The sequence below is a fragment of the Pleuronectes platessa genome, chromosome 20, assembly GCF_947347685.1.
Source record: "Pleuronectes platessa chromosome 20, fPlePla1.1, whole genome shotgun sequence".
NCBI classification, from domain to species: domain Eukaryota; kingdom Metazoa; phylum Chordata; class Actinopteri; order Pleuronectiformes; family Pleuronectidae; genus Pleuronectes; species Pleuronectes platessa.
The window spans coordinates 3,523,767-3,544,043 of record NC_070645.1 but is presented as its reverse complement, the minus strand read 5'-3'; the positions used below and the strand labels follow the sequence as shown (position 1 = coordinate 3,544,043).

The following is a 20,277-nucleotide window of genomic DNA, read 5'->3' as shown; positions in this document are numbered from 1 at the left end:
CTTGTTATCAATACTGACAGAAATATCTTTCCTTCCAATAATTTTTCATGGATAGATAAACCACTCTCTATTTAAAGGTCTTGTTAGACGGTGAGTGTCCAGGTGATAACGTGTCATCTCTAGACGTTGTCTAACAGAGGCAGTCTGTTTTATGATCAGGGGTCATTCACGTTGTCCACGTGTGGCTGCCACACCAGAGAATGGTGCCGCGCATGTTAAGCAGCAGAACGTTTGCTTCCACAGATTATGGTGTTTACTAGCAGGACTGGGCACCAGCGACGCTTCCAAACTGGGATTCAAGGACAACTGCCAGTGGATATGATTTGTTTTGCATCCCTGCTGAGACTGGAAGAACTGCCACAGCTGAAACCTGCGCCAGGGTGTTGTATCATGCTGTTCTCGTTTTCATTTTTTACATGAAAACTTTAACAACTCGAAAATCTGACAGTGTTCTTTCTCATTGTTAAATTCCAAGGGTACGGAAAGTGTCCTTCAGGAGGATTAAACTTGTACACTTGAAGAAAAATGAAACTTTTCATGCAGGATCCAGTGAATGGGATATGTTGTGAAATACAGAGGAAGGACACAACATGAATACATTTTTTTCTAAAACAATCCTTAGCAGCAGCTAATTAAATTAATTGTTTGTTTGTGGTGTTTCCTTGTACTACCAGTTGAAAGTCGAAAACATCACTATTTTACCAGTTTTATTTTAGATTTTTTATCCAAGCAATGTATTGGATCACATTAGACAGGCATAAGATATGTGAGTTTCAAACAAATGTATAACAAAAATTGTAATACTTCATGGATAAGAAAGCTGGTTAGCCTTCTGCTTTGTTGCGCAAAGTGATTTTGATGCAAACAGTGCAATAAATGGAATGAAGTTTATGAGCTAGTTCAGGCGGACAACTCGAGCTGCGCTACTCCAAACATGTCACGTGCTTTACACTCCACAATCCTCTATAATATACGCCGTCCCAATTGGCAGCCTATGTAAGCTTTAGAAAACTTCCCACTACTTCTTTTGCTTGCCCCCCGCTGCTTCGGCTCCCACAGAGGGTTATTCATATTTGCTCATCACTCCCATTATATCTATATAATCATATATAGGGAGTTGAAGTCGGAGCCTAGATGCCAAACACTAAATATATCCTGCTGGAATAAACACTTCAAACGTGACTGAACTGTGCATAACTTACTAACCCTCTGCTAATACTGCACGCAGTGAGATGATAATGCAGAACATTAGAGAACAGAACAAGACGGGGGCTTCATATGTTAAAGAGGAGCACAGCCTCCACACTCACAGACAGTGCTAGTTTGGGATGACATTGCCATTGTAGAAAAAACACCACTAGTGTGCTTGGTTCCTGAATTTGTGGGAATATTCAACTTTACTTTGGATTTAAGATGCCACAATTCCATGTTTTATCTTAATTTTGTTTCTTTATGTTCTTTTATTACAGAGTATAGTGACTGAGTTTTCAGTCTTTGTGAAATCGAGTTGTTCTAAAACTTTTGACTAGGGGGACTGACGAGCATAGCTAGACATATAGATAAGACATATAGTGGATTGTGTAGTCAAGAGTGGAGATACTTTTTTTAAGTCATAATAGTTTACCTATTCATTTTTCTTCTGGTTTATAGTGAAATCCTTCTCAAATGTTCCAACTCTTAAACAAGAATGAATCTCCTCCTTGGGCCAAGACCTGATGTTCCACTTATATAAAATCAGTTGATAAGTTATTGAGTCATTCCATTAACAATCATAAAGGGAGAGGGACTGGACCTTGGCACATGTAAAAACCAGGAGGGAAAGAGAACTGAATATCTGTGCTGCTCCATCACTGATTCTGTACACAACTACAAGTAGCAGTCGTGCTGTTAAAATACTAAAAATATTCACCTCAAAACCTACTCAATTGTATTATTTCCATTTTAACTGCTTGATTTTTAATATTGACGCATTATGAATAGAGGACATTCAGTAGATGCATGTAGAAAAGGCTTTCAACTTAATACTCTTAATAATAAATAAAATAGTATGAATAACTGAAACTAATGGAAGTTGTCTTCTATACACAAATTTAAAAGTGTAGGAAATGTCTGTTAAAACAAACAGGTTCTGAACCTGCGCACTGCAAACAAACATCCAGGCCAGGACTGAATGGGAGGGTCAAAACTCCTGGACAGGTCAGCGTTATCTTGAACAGCGTTCACTCCCAGTCAACAGAGTCTATGTGGCTTTGTTTCAATATAAAGAATAAACCAGGACGGCAAAAAGTCTCACGTTAGCCGCAAATCCAGTGTTCAACTCTGTAAAATTACTGTTTATATCAACGGAGTCTGGCAGCTTTTCAACATGTTTCTAGTCAAACCAAAAAAACTATACTTTTGAACATTTGGTATATCTCTGAATGTTTTTGGACAATTATAACAAACAACCTTTTCAATCAGACAGTTTAATTATAATAAGCGCTGCTTGAAATGCATACATACATTTTTTCAAAGGTTAAAAACCCACTTCAAGTTTGGAAATTGATCAGAATTGTTTATTTCAGTAAATAAATATTTGGTTGGATAATTAGGCTTTTGAATGCTCAACTATTCATTTTTTTTCTTATTTTCATTTGCAGACCTATAAAACACTGTAATAGTCAATACTGTTTTCTGCTAAACTCTACTGTTTAGAATATGACTACAATATTCATTTCTTTCTGTCTCCGTCTCTGTAGGTGGCATGCATGGATGGATGGCACCCAAGCATTGATCATGGATCAATGCTTGGGTGCTGTACCGCAGCTGCCGGAAAGACAAACTCCCCAGCAGGGACTTCATGCTTCAGCTCGCCCAGGAGCTGTGCACCAAGTAGGTGGGAACAGCAGAGTTACCATGCGTGGATGTGTGGCCCTCACTGATCATGATGAAGAGAGGAGTGACCTGCATGATGGAGGCACAATGCAAAAAAAACGTGGTTAATTAACCAAAAGTGTATCAAAACCTAAGTGTATAACCTCTAACTGACTTAATCTTGTTGTTTCGTATATTTTGAGCCGGGGGCCCCGGTACACTTTACACGTAACAAAATAATCGTTCATGGATCGTCATCGAGGTCAAAGTTGGAAATAATAGTGATTTTAAGTCATATTGCCCAGCCCCATCCATACATGGCATGCCCACAAGTCCATGTGCTGTTTGTGCAGCATGCTTAACCAAAGTGAAGTTCTTGAACGGGATAAAGGGAATTAAGTTAGCATTTAATTTTGTAAACAATGATTAATACGTTTGATTTAGTTCTGAAAAGAGTAAACCCAATAAATAATGCAACTCCATTTTGTCTGTTGTCTAGTTTTAGGTATATGGTGAGCCTTGGAGGTTACGGTGTTAAAAGTAGTGAAGTAGATTACACAGTTTGCATATATAATACATATATATATATAAAACCCAGAAATATTGAATTGTATTCACAGTAATCATATATGAGTAATGTTCACTGAGTAATGTTCTTTTCATAAATGGCCAACAAATACTGACTGTACTGAGAATAAATCTAAAAAGCTCCAAGCCCCCAGCACATCTGTTCTTCAGTCTGTGGGGTCGGAGTCAAGGACAATCATTACGAGAGCTGGTATAAGAAGTGGCAGAGTCAAGTATCAAATTAAGTTTCGGCAGGTCTGCGGAACCATAATTTGACGTGTCACAGTAGAAGCACAGGTGTATATAATGACATCACTGGAACTAGAGCTGATCCATCCTTGATGTTATTAGTACCATCTGTGCTTCTCCTACAATGATTTGTTCGAAATGTCTGCCGTTAAAAAAAAAGCCTGCGAAGATACAGCCAAAGCATCTTCCCACATGAAAGTTCGGAGCATGGATTGGACCAAAAGGTTATTTTCCTTATTTCATTGTTTAGATTTCAGATATGACCGATACCACCTCTTTTGGTCCATTGGTCCAGACCCTGGTCTGAGACATTTCACGGCTCCATCAGTTTTCTTTCATTCCGCCTGACAAACAAAAGCAGAGTTCTTGAGCCCCTAAAACCTTTGGACTTTATTTTGATACAGAGTTAAAAGGTTCACGTTTTTAATTTTAAAATTCAATGACGCAGCATGAAAGCATGCAGAATGGTGTTGCTGACCCATTCTAAATCCGGAGGGATTGTTTTGGTGAATACCAGTAAGCTGTCAGAGATGACAGGGTGCAAGAATTCTCTGTATTTGACAAAAAACAATCACATTTACAGGGTTCTAGTCAGTGTTAGACTTCCTCAACCAAGCTGCTGACTGAAAATGTGAAGATTTGCTAAATTTCTTTACAAAGTACTTGATATCACCTGTAATTTACTGTGAGTATTTCCTCTGACAACTCTATGATTGATGATTCTGTGACTCATCATTCATCCTGAACCTCATCATATTATTTCTTCTATGAAAACCACCTGTTCTCTTGAAATCATTCCAAATAAACTGTTAAAGACATTATTGGCTCTGTCGCCCTCAGCCTCCTCTTTATTATTAATGAATCCCCTGAAACCAGCCACATTCCCTAATCTTTCAAAGATGCAGCTGTCCAGCCACTTTTAACACCTTTATAATTACAAACCAGGCTCACCCCCGTTCTTTCTACCCTGAAAACCTTGGAATCCTTGAACACCTGGCCTTTGCCAAATTTTCTGTAAATTCCAATCTGGTACTATAGCACCATATTGGTGCCACTATCAGCTGATGGTCGTGAGTCCTCATCATCAATCTGATACCTTTTTTTTCCAACAATAAGTTATTGCATTACTACGTGATATAAGGTAAATGGTTTTGTATTTATATAGCGCTTTTCTAGTCTTGATGACCACTCAAAGCGCTTTACAGTACAGTTTTACATTGACCCATTCACACAAACATTCATACAGTGCATCTATTCGCAGCACTTTTTTATTCTATGGGGGGCCATTCAGGGTTCAGCATCTCGCCCAAGGACACTTCGACATGCAGATGGGTCAGACTGGGGATCGAACTGCCGACCTTCAGGTTGGAGGACGACCACTCTACCCCTCAGCCACAGCCGCCCTTTATAACATGATACTGAGGAAAAACAATTCTTGTGTGCCAGCAATAAGCCTCCATATATTTCAGAGCCAGTCACAGTGCTGAACCTGCATTATTGAGAATAAAGATGTCAAGAGTACAGTTTGTAAATGTATTTGAAAGTAGATTATTGTATCTTTTGTAGTTCAAGCATGACCGTGAAGCATTTTTAATTTCATCTGAAACAAGTCCTTCTTGTCAGAGCCGGTATCTAACAACTACTCTACATCATACACCACAACAAACTTTAGCCACTGGGTGATGACTTGTCTCATCAAACACTTGTCTTTCCTGCACAAGCAGTACACTCCAGGTCATGTACACATAGAACTTTATGGAACAACGGTGAATGGTCTTAGGTTTATCTTCAAAAAGCCTCCTCCCTTGTGTGGGAGGAACAGAATGGCCATGAGCAACTAAACAAAACCTTAAATTAACTCATTGTTGTAGAGGATGACACTTTTCATTAGGTTTTTTGTGTGGCTCTAGAGAATTGTTGTCCACTCCATAAAACGATTCAGTGAAATTCGCAGTTTTGCTCGGGAGTAAACTTGTCTTTCAGTAACTGGGATTGCAGGTTTAGTATTTTGTGTGTTGCTTAAATAGGTTTTAAAGGCCCTGTGGTGAGCTGGCGATTTATACAACTCTCAATAGGGTTGGCAGGTGCACAAAAAAACAGAATGATGATGCAGAGATGTGTGACAATGTGTTTTCAGTCAAAATATCCTTTCTTTGGTATAGCAATAATACACTTTTCTATAGTTATACAGATCTTTTCTAGTCTTGTTGACCACCCAAGGTGCTTACAGTAACGTTTTGGCATTCACCCATTCACACACACATTCATACAGGGCAATTATGTGCAGCACTTTATCACACATCAGTCACACACTGCTGGTAGGGGCCTCAGGGGCAATTTGGGGTTAACTATCTTGCGGAATGAATGAGACGCGGGATCGAACTGCTGACATACTGGTTCATTGACGACCAGCTTCATTCTGAGCCATAGGCGCCCCTTATGTTACGTTATGTTAAGGCCCTCAGAGCACTTAAAGCTAAGGTCGGTAAACTTCGAAAAGCTAGCAAGACCATGCTACACTTTGAAAATATACAACTGATTCATCCCAGACCCTCTCGCCGCACCTGAACGTGCACCAACGACTGCTAAAAGCCAACTCTTCCATGACTCACTAACTTCTGGCTCTTGTCTCTGCTTCAGTGGTGAATGCCTCTCCAGGTGAAGACTCACGTCATGTGCAGTGAGGGCATGGGCAAATGTGCGCATGCAGGCAGGTCCGTTAGTGACAGACAGGTACGCCAGCGAATGTGTGTGAAATGTGAAAGTAGTTTCTCGTGTTTATTAAAGACCTGTTAGTTCACAGATGCCGGTTTGTTTTCTTTTCCTACAACAGGTGGCTATTGGGACGTGAAGAAGAATTTAAATAAATAAGTTGAAACAAAAAGTGTTTCAGAAACATTTACCTTTAAGATGAGGGAAAGATCGTGGTCAAACTTGAATTAAAAAAGTAAAGAGTAAACCACTTGATGTGTTTTTTACAGTGTAGATGTAAACCCTGATCGGCTGTGGTGACTATGTAGCCATTTATTATTGTGGTGCTTCAATCATTAAAAAAAGAAATTAAAAAACCTCCCTCTGAACAATATTGCAGTCACTAAATACTTTACCTATAAAAAAAAAATGTTGGGAAGTTTAGTTGAATGGAAACAAACATTTTTCGTGATAAGGGTTTTTGTAGGCACATCACTCCTTTGTGCACAGGAGTCACAATGTGCTGCTGTGCTCTGTAGATGCAACAACAGCAACCACCAGAATCATAAAGCTTCAGCCTTTGGTCCTTTCTCCTCAATAATACACATTTGCTGCAGGCTGCTTTAAATAAATAAATGAAAATAAGCAGGGCTGCTCTCTCAGCAAGTGCCTTTCTTACCCAAGGACTATGATGACCCTATGTCTTGGAAAAGATGTATGCAAATATAAAATAACATGTAGCATTTTTTTAATTAAATGATATCTTCTTGAAGCAATACACCACATCAATACGTTCTGCTTTCTCAACAGCACAGCAATAATGCTTGGTGAGGAAACTGCTGAAAGGACTCGAGGCTGCAGAGGCATCAATACAGACAATGGTAAAGAAAAAAGTAATCATCAAGAAATAAATACTAATGTTTTATTAAAACAAAAGCAGTTTTTAGTGCCAATTTAAACAAACTATTTGGCTGTTTTACAAATTAGGTTTAGCAATTTAAACCAGTGTTAAACTCTGGTCTCTGGTGCCTGAGTAACTCAACAAGCAATCATCAACCCCTCCCCAATGACTTCTAACGTCCTCCCAAATACTGTCTTGCAGCAGTGTATAACGAATACACTAAACCTAAAGATATCTAATCAAATAGATTTAGACAGAAGATGTGCCATGGAACCAGTAGAGCTATTATTTAAAGGTAGATTAGATGAATCAATCAGTTTGACAATATTTTACTGAGCGTGTATTCTCCTAAAAACCTGCAGAAACAATGGTTCAGAGAAACGTCCCTGCACAATTTTATATTTAATTTGGAGAATTTTGTGATGTCATGGAGGAAATAAAGATTAGCCCATAGAAGAATATAGAATGAGATGTCCTTTTGTCAAACATTCAATCGGAACATTGTGATTGAGAGAATAAATGTGATTTTTATCAAAAAGAGGCAAACAGGGGGACAAAAGGGGCTGTCCAAATTCACCACTCAGCCGTCCCACTTGGACCTACCCCTTTGTTTTGTGCGTGGGCGGAAGTGTTAAGTTGTTCCAGTTTTCTATGTGATGTAGGGGTAGTCACCAAAGCAAATCAACAAGTTATCACTGCGGCTAAAATGCTCATAAATCTATGACCCCCCCCCCCTTTCCAACAGGTATTGGGACAACCTTCCTACAACAAGTGAAAGCACAAAATAGAGGGAAAGGGCTACCGGCTAGGGAGAAGGGGTGAAATGGGATTGAGCCTTAGTCTCAGAAGTGCATTATTACATAGACATCCCAGTCTGTATCTGTGTTACGGCTCCAGGATGTTAGCTTGCTACGTCTAGGGGGGAAGTAGGGGAACCATAACACATGTTACTGTTAGGCTGACTCGGAGAACAACAAAACAGGGCACAACAGCAAACTGGATAAGTAAGTGTGTTTTATTTAGCCAGCGATCCGCCAAGGGGAATAGGGAACTATAAGCGGAGCCAAAGCAAAGAAAACAAGATAAAGTGACAACTAACTAGTGCACACATACAACCTAGCTAATACATACAGAGGGTGGCCCCGCTCCTAACCTGATGTGATAACAGAGGATGGTCTACGTGATGGCAGTGTAAACCCAAGGGTGTCTTACCTATTCACCTAAACCCCGGTGGCATCTCACAAACAAAAGGCAACAGCCCCACACAGCCCACACACAGGCAGACAATGGCCTTCCTCAATGGAGACAAAACAGGTGCAAGTTATCAAGGCCTGACGACACTGATTGGCCAACAGACAGCTCCCAGATTGGACAGGGGGTTGGACGATGGTGGAGGAACAGCCAATGGTGTGAGACCTACAGAGAATGAGAGGGGAGACACAGGAAAACAACCACACACGTAACAATCTGCCACAGAATACCTAAAGACGATTCAACAGGTTGCATGTGGGACAGACGTCACCATAGCTCATATCAATCACATGGTCAAAGTTCAAATCCAGCGACACCATTAAAGCCACGAACCAAATTCAATTTGAAAATTGTCCTGCAAGAAATCCTCTGTGACTTGAACACAATAAAAGATAGATTAAGACACTCAAACCTCATGGAGCCCTAAATCTAATAACTGCTTACTATCCACACACAAGGTAAGGAGAAACTCAGCATAGATGCAAAGCTACACCTCAATAAGGAGAAGATTCTGATGCTGTAACGTTGGGGTTGCTCCCCTTTAGCAACTGATTATTAATAATAATAAAATAATGTTTTCACTGGTGATTAAAAACACGTGATCTCAGTCCATAGACGAGTGGTTCTTCATCATGCACCCATCGTCCGCTGTGTACCATCTCACAATGGTTATTATCCCCTGAGACTCAAACATCAGTTCACTATTAATGATCTGTTTCCATCTCGATGTGGCTCATTAGGCTCAATCTGTCCCGGCGCAGAGTAAACTGTCGTCTGATGTGGCCGGCCCTGCAGCATGCAGCTCAGGGATATGACAACCAGTCCGGTCTGACTGCTGTGCTCCTCTTATCTCTGCTGCGGCTGCTGTCATCATGAGAGGGTGGTGGTGGGGGGAGGCTTAGAGTCTGTAGAGGCTGGGACAAACTCCCTGGCGAGGCAGTCAGAGAAAGTGGGCTCCAAAAAGTTGGACAGTAACTTAATTAGTGATTTATTAAATTATGGTCCAAGGCAATTGATATTCTGCCCTGCAGCTAATGCAATCATATTTTGCATTTAATTCCCCCCCCACCCCCCTCCCCACCAGCTTGAGTTTTGCTTGCTTCAATTATTTTTCAGAGGCCAGCCATCTCCTCCTGTCTTTGGTGGTAATGAAGCTCGACTAGGTTTTCTTGTAGTGCTGTTTTATTCCGATGTTTTCTGTCTTGTCCAATTATTTGCTGTCATTTTGCCTGCCAAAACTTTCTGGAAATCTTCAACTTATTCGACTCGTTCATTATGTCCGACTCGTTCACATGACAGCTTTGATAAACAATTTGCCTCATTCAGGTGCATGAGCACACACCCACACAAGTACACACATACATTAAACTAGAAGCAAAGCATCAGCAACAGAACTTCTCCCCTACACGCAAAGTAGATCAAATCAAAGCTCACTTGTCGGCAACACTGCAGTGCTGCTCAAAATAAAATCACTGAAATCACTTAACCCGTTAGACCTGATTGATGTAATTCACATTCAAAATCAACAACCCTGTCTCCTAGAAATTACGTTTGAATCATACATTACAAATTTATTCCGGGAAATGTGTGTTGAACGGTAAACAGACTGTATTTAAAAGGATATTTGCTCGTCTCATTGAGCTTATTTGGCAAGTAAAAAATCAGGCACTTTCACAAAATCTGTGAGGCGCTTTATATATGCCCGCACACTGAGGCTTTGCTCTGTGTCACTCTCTCTCCCTCTTATACACTTAAATCTGTTCTGTCAAATAAAGGCAAAATCCCTTAAATACATCTTAAAAATATAAATGAGTCAATGAGATGAAGCTGGAGAAGTATTGAAATCATTAAAGTTAAAAGGTTATTTACATTCACAGAGCGTGAATGAAAAGTAATGACATTTGTTGACGTTCTTTATAAATGGTTGCCATCTAATTTCACACTTGTCATATTCATAAAGTAACAACTAACTCACTCGTATTTTTAGGCTGAAATATCGTTTTTCGTTTCAACCTACACACCTAGAAGAAAAGAATGTATTAGGTTATTGATAGATGATATCATAATCATGATGTCATCATGAATCTGGATGGTTTTCAGTTACCTTAACCATGATGTCCTGGCTGTGCACGCCACCAGTTGCGTGCAGCAAATTAACTACTTACGGAGGTGTTTAAATACGTGCCTCAAAAAACTCTTAAACACAAACACACACTTCCCATCACACTGATGGACAATACATGTCCTACGACGTGTGCCCACTTCTCTGCTCACATTCCATCTTGCTTACGTAAAGCAAACATTGAGAAAACACATCTAAAGGTTCAAGATGTTTACAGGAGTTCGCAAACGTCTCTCGTGATCCTTATTTACCGGTACTTCAGAAGTGCAAACATTGACATGAAATCCAACACTTGTGTACAACTAATATATCCTCTGCAGATATGCGTTCTTCATATCAAAATAAACCCTGCGATCTCCTGGCAAGGATTTTAATTATTGGCCTAAAATGGAGCACTTTTCTATCGATGACCTTCAGTCATGTAAGCTCCCTATCTGTCTAAATCACTCAGCAGCGTGACAATGGGGATAATTTAACAAGGTTCCGTAAATTACTCTGCAGGGCAATAACTCCTGCCTGGAGAGTCACCACTCAATCAGTTTCAATCTGGCAGCTCTGCGGCTTCAAGTGTTCTGTTTTTCTGACTCACGTGTAGCACAGACTTGATGCCTCCGAATCAATCTAATGCAATGATGATTTACTTAGTGCCCCCCCGTTCTGATACTTAATGTGAGGCAGGAGCTGTATTTGCATCAGCACCACAATGCAGCTCTGCCTAGCGTAAATTCAGGCAGGTGTAGAAATCAAACTCCGCTACATCAAGTAATGTTCAACAGGTGAGTATGTAGATTCTGTGGAGGAACGGGTGCGGAGGCAGATTGGTGGGAGGAGACCGAACCAGTGGTAGCACCCACCCAGCAGCTCACACTACAGGGAGGAAACACAGGGAGGGGACAAGGCTTGACACCGAGCTGTTAAAAAACTGAAAGCATCTCACCCTCCAACCTAATTGTCAATAACAATTCTTCAGGTCTCAATTCTGCCTTCATGCCATTGTGATCAGGACAAACTGTAGATAAATGTTTAAATGCTTTTTATTAAAACGATGGTGCTTTTAACATCCTGTTGTGATACGCACGTGTTGCCACTATGGCAGAAGGTCATTATAGGCAGTCTTGTGGAATAACTCTGATGGAGACCACATAGGTTTAAATACATGTTTAAAATGCCATTATTACGACAAACGTGTCTTCGAACATTTTCAATTGATGCAAACACCAGGCAGCAGCTGCCACATTTCAATACGGCGAGGTTTACATACAACCTGCTGCTGATTTGGCAACACCTCTGACACAACCACCAAAATGCAGAAGACATACCTCAAAGCTAATCAACACCATTGCACACAGTTTTAAGCAAAGATGACATTCTGCACGGAAACTGTCACAAAACAGTTCAAAATTGTTTGATTCCAGTCATTTGAGCAATTTGTTGGGTTGATTGATTACCTGATGTGGCCCTGCTTTGTGGAGATTTATAGTGTTACGTTAGCCTGACCTTGTCAGACTCACAATTCTAGTCAGAATATGAGTCTGAGACGCTCCATTGGGCTGTGATTATGGGGCGTGTTTCAACTGACCAGGAAGTAAAATTCTTCTTCGCTCAATTGGATAGACCTGCAACCAATCAGAGCAACGTAGTATGTGACGTATGCTAAGCAACGCATTGTGAGTTATTTACTAACGCCGGGTTCACACCGGACGCTTCAGCGCAGCGCCAAGCCTTAAATAACAGCTGGCTCCCATCCACTCCCATGTTAAAACTTTGTGCCGGTCACAGCGGAGGCTGAAGCACCGCGAGGCAGCCTTGGCGCAGCGCGGTGCTTCAGCCTCCGGTGTGACTGGCACAAAGCCGTGCAGCGATCTATTGGATCAACGGGTGATATTATTAGCACTGCCCGGCGGTTCAGCGTCGCTTCAGTGTCCGGTGTGAACAGCCAAGCGCCGGGGCGATAGGGATTAGCGCGGTGCTTTGGCGTCGCCTCCACGTTCTGTGTTCCTCTTTCAAAATGAATGCGCTGTCGATGTCTTCTAAAACAGACTCAATGGCAGCATCTACACATCTCAGCTCGCCAGCGGCAGGCATGTTTGTTGAAAACGAATTCAACCCAAGGGCACTTTGATGACGTGGTTGATTACGTTACCGTTGATCATCTGTCAATCATCGTATAAAGCCCGCCCTGACAATCTGATTGGCCCGGTCGGGCATAATTTTTCCTCAACGGAGCGACTCCAGACCGAACTGCCCGACCAAAAATGTTGTGGGCGGGGCTAAGTTCGTCTGGCATCCAGGCTAGTGCTACGTACCTATACACATACATTTACAAATACATATTGAATGAAGCAAAAAAAAACTTTCACAGAAGAGAGGTAATTGCTCCAAGGACAGATGTGAAGCTATTGGTGAGTTTAGAAGAAACTCTGCAGAGGTCCTTCATTTTGTCTTACAATGGATCTACAAACCTACACAAAATGGTAAAAAGCCTTTTCACAGAGAAAGGAATGCACGGTTACATCCCATATTGCACGCAGCGGCAATAATACCTTTGTCAGCCTGACATTTGAAATCTGTGGCAGATGGCAAAAACAAAAAGATAAACAGCCCAAGTGCAGAGTCAAATATGAGTCGGAGCAGTTTTTGTGTCCGCTGGAGATAAAAAAACATTTCTAGCTGACAACTTTGTTACCGTTTCAAGTAACATCACTGTCGCTTTTTTATAATCTTATAATCTTATCACCTTTAACTGAATTAAGGATTTTAGTCATCAGAAGTCTGGATCTCAAGTTATCAGAGAAACAAACGGAGCAAACAGCCCCTCAACACGTCCTATGTCTGCCTGGGAGCCTCCGATTTTTAATGGGAAACTGATTTATTCAGTGTTTTTACCAGTTTTAATTATCAGGGCCATTCATTTCAGAGAGGTGGAGACCTCTGCAGATAATTCAGCTCCTGATAAAAACCTCCTGAACAATGAACACTGAAAATATCGTTACAAAAAAATTAAATAGAAATTAGTTGTTTAACAATGGAAGCAATGCTTATAATCCAATGAAAAGTTACATACAACTTGTTGGGAAAATATTAGCAAAATACAACTCAAGCTATTACATGATATTAACAACTTTAGCTCATGATATGGAGCAGCACCAGCACATCAGTCCCCAACCCCCCCACCCCCTCCCCAGCTGGCTATTACTATCACCCAGCTGGACACTGTATACTATTATGAAAAATACTGGAAATAATGAAGCGTAACAACCATACGACAACATTCTGCTGCTTAAATGCAACATTATTAACGTAAAAAGTTGTTAAATTCACCATCTGCTTTCTACCCAGTCTTTCCACAGCAAAGGTTTTGAGCAACTCACTCCAAGAGTTCTGAGCCTTTGACCAACACATGGATGTATCATTAAGGCCTGGTCACAACACACCAGCGTTTAAAATGAGAAAAGTTGTAGCAGAGTCAGTTCTCTTTGGTGGAATCACCAAAGGGGAAGCTACCGTAATTTAAATAAGTGTAACCAAAATGTCCAGAGAGACAGACAAACAGAGAGAGAGAGAGATTGAGAGCAACAACGCAAAACATTAAGTCAGCGATCTTTAATGTCATGAGAAGTTTATATAATTAAGAGTGGACACAACTTCAAGTGCCCCGCCAGAGTGAGGCTTTCTGCTGGGAAATCTAACGACCTCATGCAATAAGCACTTTATTCAGATACTCAATTAATCAATAACATTTTATTTGTATTGACCATTTTCACAAATCACAATTTGTTTCATAGGGCGTAAAACATCCTGGCAAGAGAAAGATAAAACTAAAATAAAAAAACGTTTTAGCAGGGTAAAAATGTCAGAAACCTTAGTAGGAGTCACATGTGAGGGATCCCTCTCCGGTGGACAGAATTGTAATAGGTGCTGACACGTCAAAAAATTACAACATCGATGAGAAGAGACAGTGTTTCAAATAAATGGAGAGGTTCATCAATGTTTAAAGAATATATCCCCAAAAAGTCTGGCAGAGATGAAGGGAGCAGTAATGAGAATTTTAATTAGAGTTGTGTTATATTTTAACACTCTAGTTGTAATCGTAATCTATCAGCTGCCACATCAGCTGCCACCACGATCCATTACATGAGTTTGTCACAGTGGGAACATTTCCACACATTGACATTCCTAGTTACCAACATGCTTTACTCCTCTGTGCAAATAGGTCTCATTATTGTTGTTGTTGTTAATTTACTTCATCCCACATATAAGATCCTGCTGCCCAAAAGACGTGTCGCATGTGGACCAGGAACTATAACCAATAAATCATTGAGAATAATCCAATTTCAAAAAGAGCATTTTTATTTTGACCAGCGCTGATTTTCTAGCATTTACGGTCCTGGTTAGTGGCCCGGGAGCCTTACAGAACTGTTGCATGCATTTTAAATGATCTCACGTGAAAAGATAAGAAGGTGTTATCATGTCGTTAAGATGTGTTGAACCGAAAGGAGAAAAAGGGAAACTAAACTGAGTTAATTTAATTATTTTTCTTCTAAGACTGATAATCCCTCTACTTGAATGACAAAACTGACAGTAAACATTGTTAAAATATTATTGCATCATACTTTTTTGGACTAAACAGATTACAGGTAATATTTGAATATATGTTGCACTGAATCATAATGCTAGTTAGACATGTTGATGTTCTGGAGGAAATTGTCTCTATTTAGACTTTTAACGGTTAAACCCTTGCATGGAAAGACAGACTAGTATATTATTGGTTTGGTCTTTTCATTGGATTTGTTGACAGTGAGGGAAAGGCTCATCTTTTAAAATGCAAAATACAACAACTTGCAGCCCTTGTATTTCTGACCTTAGAGCAGCACAACGGAAGACATTTTACATTTTGCCTTTATTAAAACATACAGGCACACACAAAATTATTTTCTTATTATCTCACAAAACCTCTGATTATTTTGCAACTCCACTGGACAATCACGCATGTAGAAAATGCCAAATATAATGTTTGTACTTTAGGGTGAGGATTTATGAGTTTTTTGCTTTTTTTATTATAAACTGATGTATTTTGGCATTTTCTGTTGTTGTAAAGGTCAAACTGCATCTACCCATTTTCATTGTAACTGAAGGTATTCCATAGCTCCAGGACAGCCTGTAGCAGAGGAGCTTTACTTTAGCTTCTGGTCTAGAACATGAACTGAAACTATTGCATTGGCCTTAGGCTGCTTCATACCGCCAGGCTTTCAACCCACTAATGATTCATGCTACTTTCACAGTTATGGATGGAAGAGGAAATTGCCTTGGTGTACGTCCACATTCATATTCTATTATGTTATAATTTTAACGAGATGAGCTATAGACCTTAGGGCCAGTGGCTAATCAGGTCGATGATTAACCGCAAATCGCCCTGCAACCATCCTGCAATGTGTCATCATTCACGTTTCACTGAGTTCACGAGCCAGAGTCAGGACATGTCTGTTGGAACTAAGCACTCTTTATTCTCACTGTCTGATCACAAATGGATGTTTCAGCACTTCACAGAGACTAATGATCCAAAATGGACTGAATTACACCTGAGAGGATCACGTAACAAATGCAATATCCCCAAACTAGAATTATAACAATTTTTTTTAACTTGGATGTTATTTTCATTCCTTCGAGTAACAACAACATACAACCATTAGGTTCATCACAGAGATGTGACTATCCTACTAGAGGCTACAGTGCAATAAAGCAAACACCATCAAACCATTTTTAGGCACCATGTCAAATCCAATTACCTGAACTAATTCATCCAAAACAAGTTCTTTGTCTCATATTTATAACATCTTATAATATCTAATCCACTTTATTGCAAAACCTCTTATATGAGATAAAATACTGAGTCAGAAGGTTGTTGTAGGTGCAGCTGATAGAAATAAAATGAACACCTGTAATAGACAGGGCTTTCTACAATGAACTTGTTTTCAATTCAGAGAACATGATTTAGAATGCAGTGGTTTATATTGGGAACTCATTAGCCCTCAGTGATGCTGGGATGTAAAAGGATTAATAGTAAAAAAAACATGAGCTGGTTTGGAAAACAAATCATTTAAATTGAAAATAATTATTACACATGGAACCAAATGTAAGATCACTACACACCTACAATTCTTATGTTAGTTTTAATCGATCGGAAAAGTGTGAAACCCCCTCAGAAAAGTCTGACTCGAAAGATGACAGACCTTTCTCAATTACACGGACACCAGGTTCCAAGTCCATCCATCCATCAGTCCTTGGAGGGTCACAGGGGGAGCTGGTGCCTGTCCTGGCTAATTGTTGGGGAGAGCTACTACCTGGACAGGAGGACACCCAGTGTATCACAGGGCAATAATACAGAATCAAGAAACCATTCACCCTCACCTTCGCACCTATGGTCAAGGGACAGACAGGGAGAAGCTGGAAACTCCAGGTTCTCAAAATCTGTAGAAATGATTAATTACTATATATGAATCCAACACAATCTTACGTGTCTTGCCATTCTTTTACCAATTAAATTGGCTTCTGTATCACTATAATCTTGTATCTGTGTATTACGCTCATTGTTTTGCAAGCCATAGCATAATTGATAATTGCATGTTCATAAACCAATAAATAGAATTGATTAAGAAGAAGCAAACCAGAAAGTCTGAGTGAATTTTTTTTCCCCCTGGTGTCAGATAAGAGCATCGAATACAGAGATACACAGATATAATCCATGGTAGACTTACATCTGATCTCAGTCAATCCTTACACAAGTGCTGTCTTCTTATCAGACTTTCTCTGTCTGCACCTTGTTTAACCTCTTAAAATCTCAAACAAAAACATCAATACATTGTGTAAGAACCGGCAACTAAATCACATCTGGTTTGTTTGCTGTATTTTGTTTTGCTTTTTTTAATAATCGCTAAAATGATCTCCTTATATCCTTCATAATTTCTACAGAGTAGAATTAATGTGCCAAAAAACATCAATTTTAACATATTTCATTATTTTTCCTGCAATGTCTGCTTTAATATCGGTTAAAGACTTGATAATGGTTTGAAAAAGTTTGTCTCCTCATTATGACACTGAAGAAGTCAACAGTGAACTTTGGTGAACTCCAGTCAGAGGCAACAAGCTATGGCCATAAATCTTCCTTCAAGACTAACTTCAAGGTCTCAGGCCCTGCTGAGACCTGGTATTAACATGCATCCAGTGATCTGATGACAAGGTGACAGCTTGACAAGTAGAATTAGAATATCTTGGATTCGGTTACTTCCACACTCTATATGCAAATAAAAACATAGGTCATTTGTTGTCTCGTCAGTGTGTCTATTTGGTTGAGTTTGAGTGAGTGTTAAACAGAGAGAGAACTTAAAATGTTGTGTCAGAGGTCACAAATGAATCAGTGTTTATGAAATACTGTGAAGTGTGGAAATTATTTTGGCTCATTGTGAAACTGTAGCAGGTCAGAAGATGTCAGCTGAGTAGGTGGTCCTCAATATGAAACATTTGTGTTCACACAGATATGAATATGGCCACTTGCATCCCAGACAACCTCTAAATGTCTTATGAAGCTACAACAATAAAACAACTTATTCATTTGAGCTTTTTTAGGACCGTATCAGAAGTACTCTCACTCCATACTGACATGTACACTGGACATGCACAGGAACAGGAAGCAGTTACAAACATTTCTCATTCACAGCTGAATGTCAGGTTTTGTCTGATACATCCAAGCAGTGTCCAATCAAATATTTATATATCTATATATGACAGCTCTGTAAGGTACTGTGTCTGTCTTTTAAGGATGGTAGTGGAACGGTAGGTCATTGGCTTAGTTTAGCATAGATACTTTCACATAGTAAATGTTACAACAGCATGAACCAGTGACCCAACCAATCCAAAAAGTGACCCTGTAGTCATAACAAAAAAATTCCAGATGTCTCTTGGGTGTAGGCCATTGGTGACGTTCGCCAGCGAGAGACAACTGGCGTTGCTGGGAGCAAATTTTGATGGAACTACTCCTTGTTGAGTTAATCCACACCGCAGCATTATCCAAATCCATGTAACTAAACCCTGAGTGCTGAGCCTCCTCTAAAGCCCGGCCATAATATGCTCAGTCTGAAAAAAAAAATGGCCTTGCACAGAGCAAGCTACATAAACAGCACACAGCCACGTACACACAGAACAAACTGGAGTTCACCCGTTTCTGCCACCAGATTTCGGAGACTTTTCACTTCTCATTTAGTCCCAGCAGCTCGAATATTGCCTCTGTTAGCACCTGCGCACCGCCTTTCCCTTTTAATATCTCAGAATGGCCAGATCACCCTCTCAAAGTGACCCTTCTCGCTGCTGTTTTTCCTTTCCCTCCACCGATCACATTGATGAGAATTAGATGCCACTCCTCCCGCCGAGCCTGTCTCCTCTTTAATTGGCGTTTGATATTCTGCGGTTGTCATTTCAAGAGGGAGAACAAGGGGTTGCCATTCATCGTGGCTCCTGTAAAAGGAGGGGGGGGAGTGTCATTCAGTCTGATGGCTCTGTAATGTGTTTTGGGTTGCGGACACTCCTGGGCTGTCTGTCAGTTAGCTGAGCCCTCCATCTTTTACTTTATTCAGGGGACAGAGATTTCATTTAGCCACCCCATCCATCAGTGAAATGCTGTCCTCTTAAACCTTTCACTTTATAAGCTGACTGGTTTTTCCTGGCCATCCAAACGTATGAGTGGAACATTTTCTGAAATGTCCTCACCCGCAACACATTCCTGCCTGCGCTGCTTTGATATTAGATCACAAATATACTTAAAGTAAAGTTTATATGTTCAAGAGCAGGTGAAGGTCCTTATTTTAAAAAAAAAGGAAGCCATAGGGGAAGGAGGGCATATAGTTGGTAAACGAGCAGGCGAAATTAGCCTGTGTGTTGTTTTTACTGCTGCACACAGTTTTTCATGACACAAGACGGTCATTTGGAAACCGCAGTGTGAATTCAAATAAACCGTGAGTTAATGTTTCATCATCTCCGCTCTCCAAAGCCGAGATTGATGTTCGCCACTATTCAAGGCAGACTGTTAAATGGCCGTTTGAGCTATCAAGCTATTTTAGTTTGGAGTAAGCTTCCACGCAGCCACAGATATGTATTATATATCTGTATTATTTGAACAAACATTGAGCAACGTCATCCCCATAATAAATGTTTTACCTGATCTTCTGCACTTGGTCTTATTGAATAGATGTAGCCCTTAGTGCTTACTTCAAGGTCTTCTGCTGTACCGAAGCTTTAGTGTCCCTCAATTCTAAGTGGCTCTGAATAAAGCGTCTGGCAAGTGAGTAGAGGTAATTGTTATTTATTGTCCTCCTCTTTAGCTTCAAGGACTTGCAGGGAAATGCAGTTGTACATCACATGCAAATAAATTACGAAAAAGGTCAGATATCACCGAAAGCTTCAAATATGCAAAAAAGGTAGGAGCCTCCTCGAGCGTCTCCGGTGGTACCATCTCATCCTCATTGGTTGTTTCTAGCTGCACGGTGTCAAAGACCGAGAGTTACTATAATTTAAGGATCACTACCTATTGATCTTGTTACCATGCCGACCATTATCTTCTGATCGCAACTTAATTATCTCATTATCTCACGGT

At 40.2% G+C, this 20,277-nt stretch overlaps 1 long non-coding RNA gene across 11 annotated transcripts in view; it reads right to left on the bottom strand.

Moving 5' to 3' along the window:
- LOC128425464 (uncharacterized) overlaps positions 1–20,277 on the bottom strand; it is a 154,339-nt gene that overhangs the window by 110,440 nt on the left and 23,622 nt on the right. For 4 of the 11 annotated variants that reach the window (XR_008333138.1, XR_008333140.1, XR_008333134.1 and 1 more), the window contains one exon: positions 2,450–2,943. The exons of 5 other annotated variants lie outside the window; for them this stretch is intronic. This is a non-coding gene — a long non-coding RNA (uncharacterized LOC128425464). Of the gene's footprint in view, positions 1–2,449; positions 2,944–14,360; positions 19,143–20,277 lie in introns of those variants that run through there. 2 more of the 11 variants (XR_008333142.1, XR_008333141.1) reach the window with 1 other exon arrangement.